At 32.5% G+C, this 7632-nt stretch overlaps 1 pseudogene; it reads right to left on the bottom strand.

Annotated features, from left to right (window-relative positions):
- The window catches only part of LOC107019587, a 7940-nt pseudogene extending 2479 nt beyond the window's left edge, over window positions 1-5461 (bottom strand).
- Between the last annotated feature and the right edge of the window lie 2171 nt (window positions 5462-7632).

Genomic DNA, 7632 nt, shown 5'->3' with positions numbered 1-7632 from the left:
TATATATATATTATAATTTTCTGTAAAATTTGTGACTCTCTTTTTTTTATTTATTTATTTTATCATTATTTTTTATTTTATTATTATTTTATAAAGTTTGTCTTCTTCTCTCTCTCTCTTTTTTTAATAATTTTTGTTACCTTTTTGTTACGTTCTTTTTTTTTTCATTTCATTTTTTTTTCTTGTTTTTTTTTTATTTTGCTTCTCTCTTCTTCTTCTTCTTCTTTTTTTTTTTGTTTTTATTTTATTTTAGATTTTATATATATATATATATATATATTTTCTTCTGTAAGTCTGTTTCTCTCTCTTTTCCTCTTTTCTTTTTATTTTATTTTTTGCTATTATTTTTTATTATTTTTTGTAGGTTCACGTTATTTTTTTTTAATTATTATTATTATTATTATTATTATTTCTATCTCTTTTATGCTTTATTTTTGTCTTATTATCTTTACTTATTTTTTTTATATGTTTTTTTTTAATTGTAACATTCTGTTTTTTATTACTTTTTTTTTTGTTACACTTTATTTTCAATTTTATTGTAATCATTTTTTTTTCTTTGCTTTTTCTTATACTTTTTCTGCACATGGTTTCTGTTTTTCTTTTTTACTATTATGGTTTTTTTTTATTACTCTTTCTCATTATTTTTAATTTTAGTTATGACTCTGATTAATATTTACATATTCTCTCAACGATAAACTTTTTAATAATTCGAATTAGATAACCATCTTATACTTATTCTAAAGATAATTTTTATATTCAAATAACGCGTTAAAAAAAATTGAAATATATTACACATAAGTTTTTTAAATTACTTAATCAATTAAAAATTTTAGTTTACATCCTAATTAACGAGTTTATAAATTTTATTTATTTATTTTTTAGGGAAAAATTAGACTCCAGAAAAACATTAGCTATTAAATATTACAAAATAAATTCTAATATAAATTGCATCTAAAAAAAAACAGACACTAATTATAATGCAAAAAAAAATGTATGATACATCTTTTATTTTATATTATTTTTGTTAGCAAGAAACATTTTCTTTTTTTTTTCCGTTTTTCAGATCAAGAGAAAAAAAAAATCTTAACATGCATCACATATTGATATTGCATAATAATAACGATTCAAAGAACTTCATATTATTAGATTCAAATTTTCATACAACATTACATTTAAATAATGCGAGAGTTTAGAATTACCTCGCTGCGAATATGGATATCACGAAAAATAACTTCTATGATCTACTGATTTGAGCCATGAATTTGGAACCGCGACAAAAAAACTCTAACTCTGACCTAATTCTCAAAAGAATGACTCACTCTTCTTCTCTTTGTGTTTGCTCTATATATTTCTCTCTGTATTTCTCTGTATATCTCTTTTTTTTCAACTGAACGTGTTTTTTATAATAATTTTGGCTGAGAGTCTGGTGCTAATTAAGAGGAACGTAATAGAGTGGGATTAGGATTTAATTTGAAATATTGTTGAGGGAATTTGGGTTGAAATAAGGATATTAAATAAATAAATAATAATAATAGAAAATTAACAAAATAAAAAAATAATAAAAAATGTGAAAAGTTTCAAAAGAAACGTCCAAAGAGAGAGAGAGAGAAAAAATACAAAATAAAAAAATAAATGGGATGAGATTTTTTAGTAAAATAAGTTAGGAAGTTGGGAATAATTAGGATAAGGGGAAGGTAATTTGAATATTTAGGACTCCTTTTTTTTTCTTCTACCATTATTTTTAAACTAATTAAAAGTTGAAGATTTAAAACAAATACCATAAATTCATAATTTTTTATTATTAAAGTAATTTACACAATTTATTTATTTATTTTTATTTTAAATATAACTTTTTTTTTTTAAAGTTGGTGTGAAATCTTTATATTTTGGTAAAAAATTAGATGTTCACAATGGAAAGTGAGTGGTAGGGTGAAGTCTTAGTAGCCGAAATCACAATCCTCTCTTGGGGTTCTCTTGCCTTTGTTCTTTTTCCCTAAGAGACTGCTTAAATTTCTGTTGAACCGACATGTCGTAGTGAGTACAAGTATAGAAGCATAAAAAACATAGCATGATGGCTAGTAAAAATGATTGTCCATCCATTGTTGTGCTTGCATGTATAGGCTGAGATTAGTTGAATGTGTTGTCTCTAAACATGACATAAATAATCACCCACAACATGACCTTCAACTAAAATCGGAATTGAGAAATCTGATAATCCGATAGTGCAACGATGTGCCAAGAGAGTGTGAGGAGATTTGAGTTTTCAAAAAGTTGGTGCCTAGCTAGAACCTTTTCGGTTAGTCTTGCGAAGGGAATCAACTCTAGAAACTAGAAAGTGATCGTAGGCCCTTGTTTGAAATAGCCAATATCTAGCCTAAAAGAAAGTTGACCAAATGAAATAATTGTCCCTTTTGATCCAAATATTGTTGAGCCAGTAATAGACCAATTTCTTTCATTCACCAACTCACTTTCCTAGTGTCTAATGTTTTGGCCCCAGTCCCTCCTTGGACATGTACACCGCGACATACGACAAATGCCTAAGTTGAGGGTGGCTAATGCAGAAAAAAGTGACCTCGTGTTGGCCCTGACCCGACTTTGGATATTGTGCACCTCAACCCGTAGAAAAACCATGAGTTGAGGGTGTCTATTATGAGAAAAGACTAAAAAATGGGTATGAAAAGAGTTGGTTGTTGAAAAGAACAACGTAAGTAAAAGAGAGATATGAATTGTTGAAAATGAAAGGTTTGAAAAGAAAAGAAAAAATAAAATAAAAAAGAAGAGTGGAAAGAGTATTAAGAGAAAAAGATGCAAAAGAAGTGAAAGTCACATCCCAAAAGGGAAATAAGGCAAATAAAAGAAGAGAAAAAGAAATAGGGGGTCAAAAGCAATGAAAAGAGGTAGAGAGATTAGCGGTAATGTCAATGAGGCAGAATGTCACTAAACGTACCCAAATTTACCACACCTAACCCTGAGCCTAAGTCACAAGACAAAAAAGTTCTATCGTGATCATAGAGTTTAATGTGGTGAACCTAAGCAACGAAAATAAGGGCAAGCCAGGCATAGAGTACTAACTATATTTGAACTTGTTCCTGAGTGTGAGTGTTGAAATAAAGATCCTTGTACCCAAAATGTTTAATCATTGTGTGAGGATTCTTTTTGAAGTGAGGGCACTAGTTGCATTATGAGAAAGTTGGTACCTTGGTGATAGGGAAAACAGTAGAAGTGTCTATTGCATGGTGAATCTGTGTCATGATGTGATCCACATGAGTTAGATTGTCTAGCCTGAGAGAGTAGGCCCGCACTCAGTCAAGAAAGATTCGGTATCGATAGTCATGTTATTGCTAGAGTTTAAAATGATATACTTCTGTACAAGTGTTGTTTAGGGTCATAGTGTGTCGCTTGAGGACAAACAACAAATTTAAGGTGAGGTTGTTGATGTGCCATGATTTCACGACATTTCTAATGCATTTCACTTAAGAGTTGTGTGTCTAAAGCCTTTTTGTAGTGATTTTAAAAAGTTTTGTGTTTTGTTTTGCAGGAAAGATGTTCAGGTGGCAAGGTAAGAAAAAACTGAAACATAGTGCAGAACGAGACTTCGGATGCAATCGACGGACCGTAGGTGTGATCACAGATGAGCTGCTCATGACATCAAAGGAAAATCAGGGAAGTCTGACTAAGTGTTGAACCACGACAGACAACGACGGTCCGTTGATTGATTGACGGGCCGTGCTGGTAAACCATCATTTGGTTCATAAAAGGTTCTAGTACCTGATTTTTGAAGATTCTAAGTATGGATCTAGGGAGGAGAATCGACGACCCGTAGATGGATCGAAGGAACGTGCTGTTGGTCCGTCGTTTGTTTCAGAGAGGGTGCCATCCAAGGAGAGAAATATATTCTAAGTCTTGACTGACGAAGTAGTCTATGGGCCGTCGATTGATCGACGATTCGTCAGTTAGTCCGTAGATTGATGCCGCATCACCTGAATAAACTTTCCTTATTTTTATTCTTTTTTTGTTTAGGACTATGTTTTCTATATATAGGGTTTTAAAACCTCGTTTTAAGGTTAGCTACTATTACTTTTGTCTACTTTGTGTATTGGAGATTTGTTGTTTCAACTTTAGCAATTAATTGATTGGAGTTGGTTTGAAGAATTTTTCTTGCAATTTCAAGCTAGATTTCTGGGTTTATTCTTCGTGTTAAGTAAGTTCATGATTTGTTCATCTAAAACTATGAATTGTGATCTTTATAGCATGTGTAAATAATTCCACAACTGTGGTTGTGGGAACCATGGTGATTAACAAAGTAATCCTAGTAATTAAGCAATTCTTGAATAGTGTTTTGCATGCATTGATAATTCTTTCTTTTAGAGATTTTTTTAACGAGTGCACACGTTAGAACTCACCTTGTTGCTACTTGCTGGACAAAGGAGGTAGTTAATAAGAAAAGAATTATCAACATAGATTTAGTGTGATACTATCTAATAGGCTAGTGACAATTGGTGCAAAGTAATAACTAAGACATACATCGATTATGCTAATATGAGGTAATGGTAAGGGTTAGTAAATTATACACTCATATCCGGACCAAGGTGTGGGGTGAAATTCTCTAGATGCCGTACCAAGGATTTAGATATACCTAACTTATAACGTTGCATGTAATACACTAAGAAAGGATTTCTATTGCTAGGAATACTGTGCTATGAACCTGTGGGGAACACATATACCCTAGTTACTCTCTCATCTTGTCAAGACCAAAGTTTATTTTTGCTCAACTGCTAATTATACTGTTAAAGGAACTTATTTCACAAAACCACCCTTTACTTACTTGCTTTGGAAAGACGTTGACTAAATAGATATAATTGTGAGTTAAAGTTAAATTTAAACCATTTTCCTCTTGGGATCGACCCCAACCTACTAGTTGGGTTCTCTACTTGATAACGATTATTTATGATTCATTAGGAAGGTATAATTTAAATTTATTAAAGAACCTATCAAGGAAAGAAACTTCAAACTTTTTCCAATCGCGAGGACCCATATCAACTGCGCTTCCTTCCTTACATTGGTTGAACAAAACTTGAAAAACATCCTTAAATTGGTAAGTGGCCAATTTCGCCTTTTCCATCGGCGTCACTTCTATGATCATCAAAACTTTATAAAGCTCATCAATGAACTCTTGAATATCTTCGTTAACCTTAGAACCATGAAATTTTTAAGGAGTCATTCTATTGAAGTCTCTCACCCTAGTTGCCACCGAACCCACATTTGGGTTCACAGGAACTGCAACTTCCCTATTAACTTGAGCCTTCATGGCATGAGACAACACTTGAAAAGCAGACCTAAACTCCTCATTGTTCACTTTCTCAGTCGAAGGGTCGAGTGGAACTTGAGGAACTTTAGTAATACTCGTTTGATTCACAGTCTCTCCTACATTACTTCTAGAATTTTCCGTTGGAGTGGCCATGTCATATAGAGCATCAGATAGATATTATAGAGTTCAACTCTATCCCAAAACTTTAAAGTAATTAAAAAGTAGAGTTTCCTGAACATCTTATAGCGTCTTTTTGTTAAATGTGTCTTGCTTCACACGCATGAACAAGATTCTACTCGACGTGGCTTATAAGACTTCCTAAGACCTTTATAAACGTTATGCTTTGATTTCAAGATTTGTTACGACTCAAGGTAGACACTAGGTGTAATATGGCATATAAGACCTTGACAGAGCCATATACAAGCCACTTAGCCTACATAGACAAGATAATAGAAATTAAGAGATTTATAAGATCATTTCAAAACATAAAGACTTATAAAACAAATTGGAAATCCAATAATAACTCAAATCAATGTAGAACATAATCAAGTAAGTGGGACGTAACCCGCACATAAAGTTTGAAACGGAAAGGTAATGACACAATGAAATAATGGCTAGGCCTTTAAAGAATTAGGACTCACCAATCTTCCAAATTCTACTAATATATTTATACCCACGGAAGCGCGAGTCTAGAGCGTCAGACCCTATATATGGGGAAATGTAGGCAAGAGTATCCGTTAGTACAAAATGTGCCAAGTATGAAGTAATTCATAAAAACATGTGAAATCATGCTAAATAGGACATTTTGAGATATGCCATAACCAAGCTAAAATATGAAAGAAAGAAGTTAGAAAACATAAGTCATAAAAACAAGGTCAATGCAAGCAATCAACTTTAAGACATTGACGATAAACTTCCTTAAGAAACCTTGATTAATTAGTGTGAGAGAATTATCTAAACCAAAATTTAAGACCATGTGAGCTATTAACATAGAATTGAGTATCTACCTCACACCAAAAAAAGGTGTTCCAACTAGCCAAGATAAGAACCATGAACTACTATCTTACATGGATCCACTAGCTAATTTCTATCTAAGCAATCCTATATTCTCAAATAGTTTATGGAACATGGGTAATCACAACGTGTCCACTCAGTGCTAAGCATAACCCCTACAAAATTTGATTATTCTTAACTTTCCTTAATATGTATGAGACATGGAAAATCATCACTTGTATTAACATTGGAGGTCATGGGTAATGATAGATTGCCTCATCATTATGATAGATCCTTCCCTTTAACTATTTTTTAGTTGATAAAATCATTCAACCTTAGAATCCTTTAGGTGAGAAAATCTTTCAAAACCCAACACTAATTATATTGATACTTCATTCTCAAAGCATCCTTAAACCATCTTCATCAACTTCATAACAACATGCGTTATAATCATTACAACCTCGTTCATAGTTCAAAATCCACCTTCAATCATCTTAATCTAGAAACCATGGGGTAAGCATTGTTTCAAGAGGATTCATCATAAAATCATGGAATTTTATCAATTCATGTATAATACTTCATCAAATAATAAATTATATCGATATTGAAAGGACCCACGACATAGAAGAGAAGCCTAATTCAATTGGGATTTCTAACATTATAAATTGGATAAATTAGGAACTCCATGGTGAAAAAGGGATCCATGGATAAAGACTATTATACCTTAATGGGAAAAGCTTGACTTCAATAGTGAAAGTGGAGTGTTGACTTGAAACCGTAGGTTGACTCCTTATTCAATCTCTCTAGAGAGAGAAACATTTTGGTAATGAAGACTTGTTCTTCTCTTAGGAAGTTGAGAGAATGATTTCAATTGGGAAAATTTTGGGTTAAAAACACTTATATAGGGCTTTAGCTGAAGGGTAAGACAACATAGTATTAGGCTAGAAAAATTAGGAAAAGACCTCAAAGCTCTTAAGGAAAATAACTTCCGACCTCGTCCATGACTTGACCCACGGTCCATTTGTCATAACACGAACCATCGTTGTAGGTCATGATTGAGATAAAAGACCACTATTTTTGGACCCCCAACGGCAGACAAAAGTACAGCTGGTGGGCCCACCTATGGTCTGTGGACCGTGGTCGTCTGGTGATATACCGTGGTTTCACGGTATTATTAATACTTGTTCCTTAAGTTTAGTGTGTCCAAAAGCCTTTTTGTGCTAATTTTTATATAAGTTTCTCCTTACTTGCAGGAAATCTGTTCAAAGATGAATGCGGAGGTTTTGAGCGAAGAAATGCAGAAGAGACCACCTACGGAGCTTGTGACGGTC

The sequence above is a fragment of the Solanum pennellii genome, chromosome 5 (assembly GCF_001406875.1).
Source record: "Solanum pennellii chromosome 5, SPENNV200".
Classification (NCBI taxonomy): Eukaryota; Viridiplantae; Streptophyta; class Magnoliopsida; order Solanales; family Solanaceae; genus Solanum; species Solanum pennellii.
This window is presented reverse-complemented; position numbering and strand designations above follow the sequence as displayed.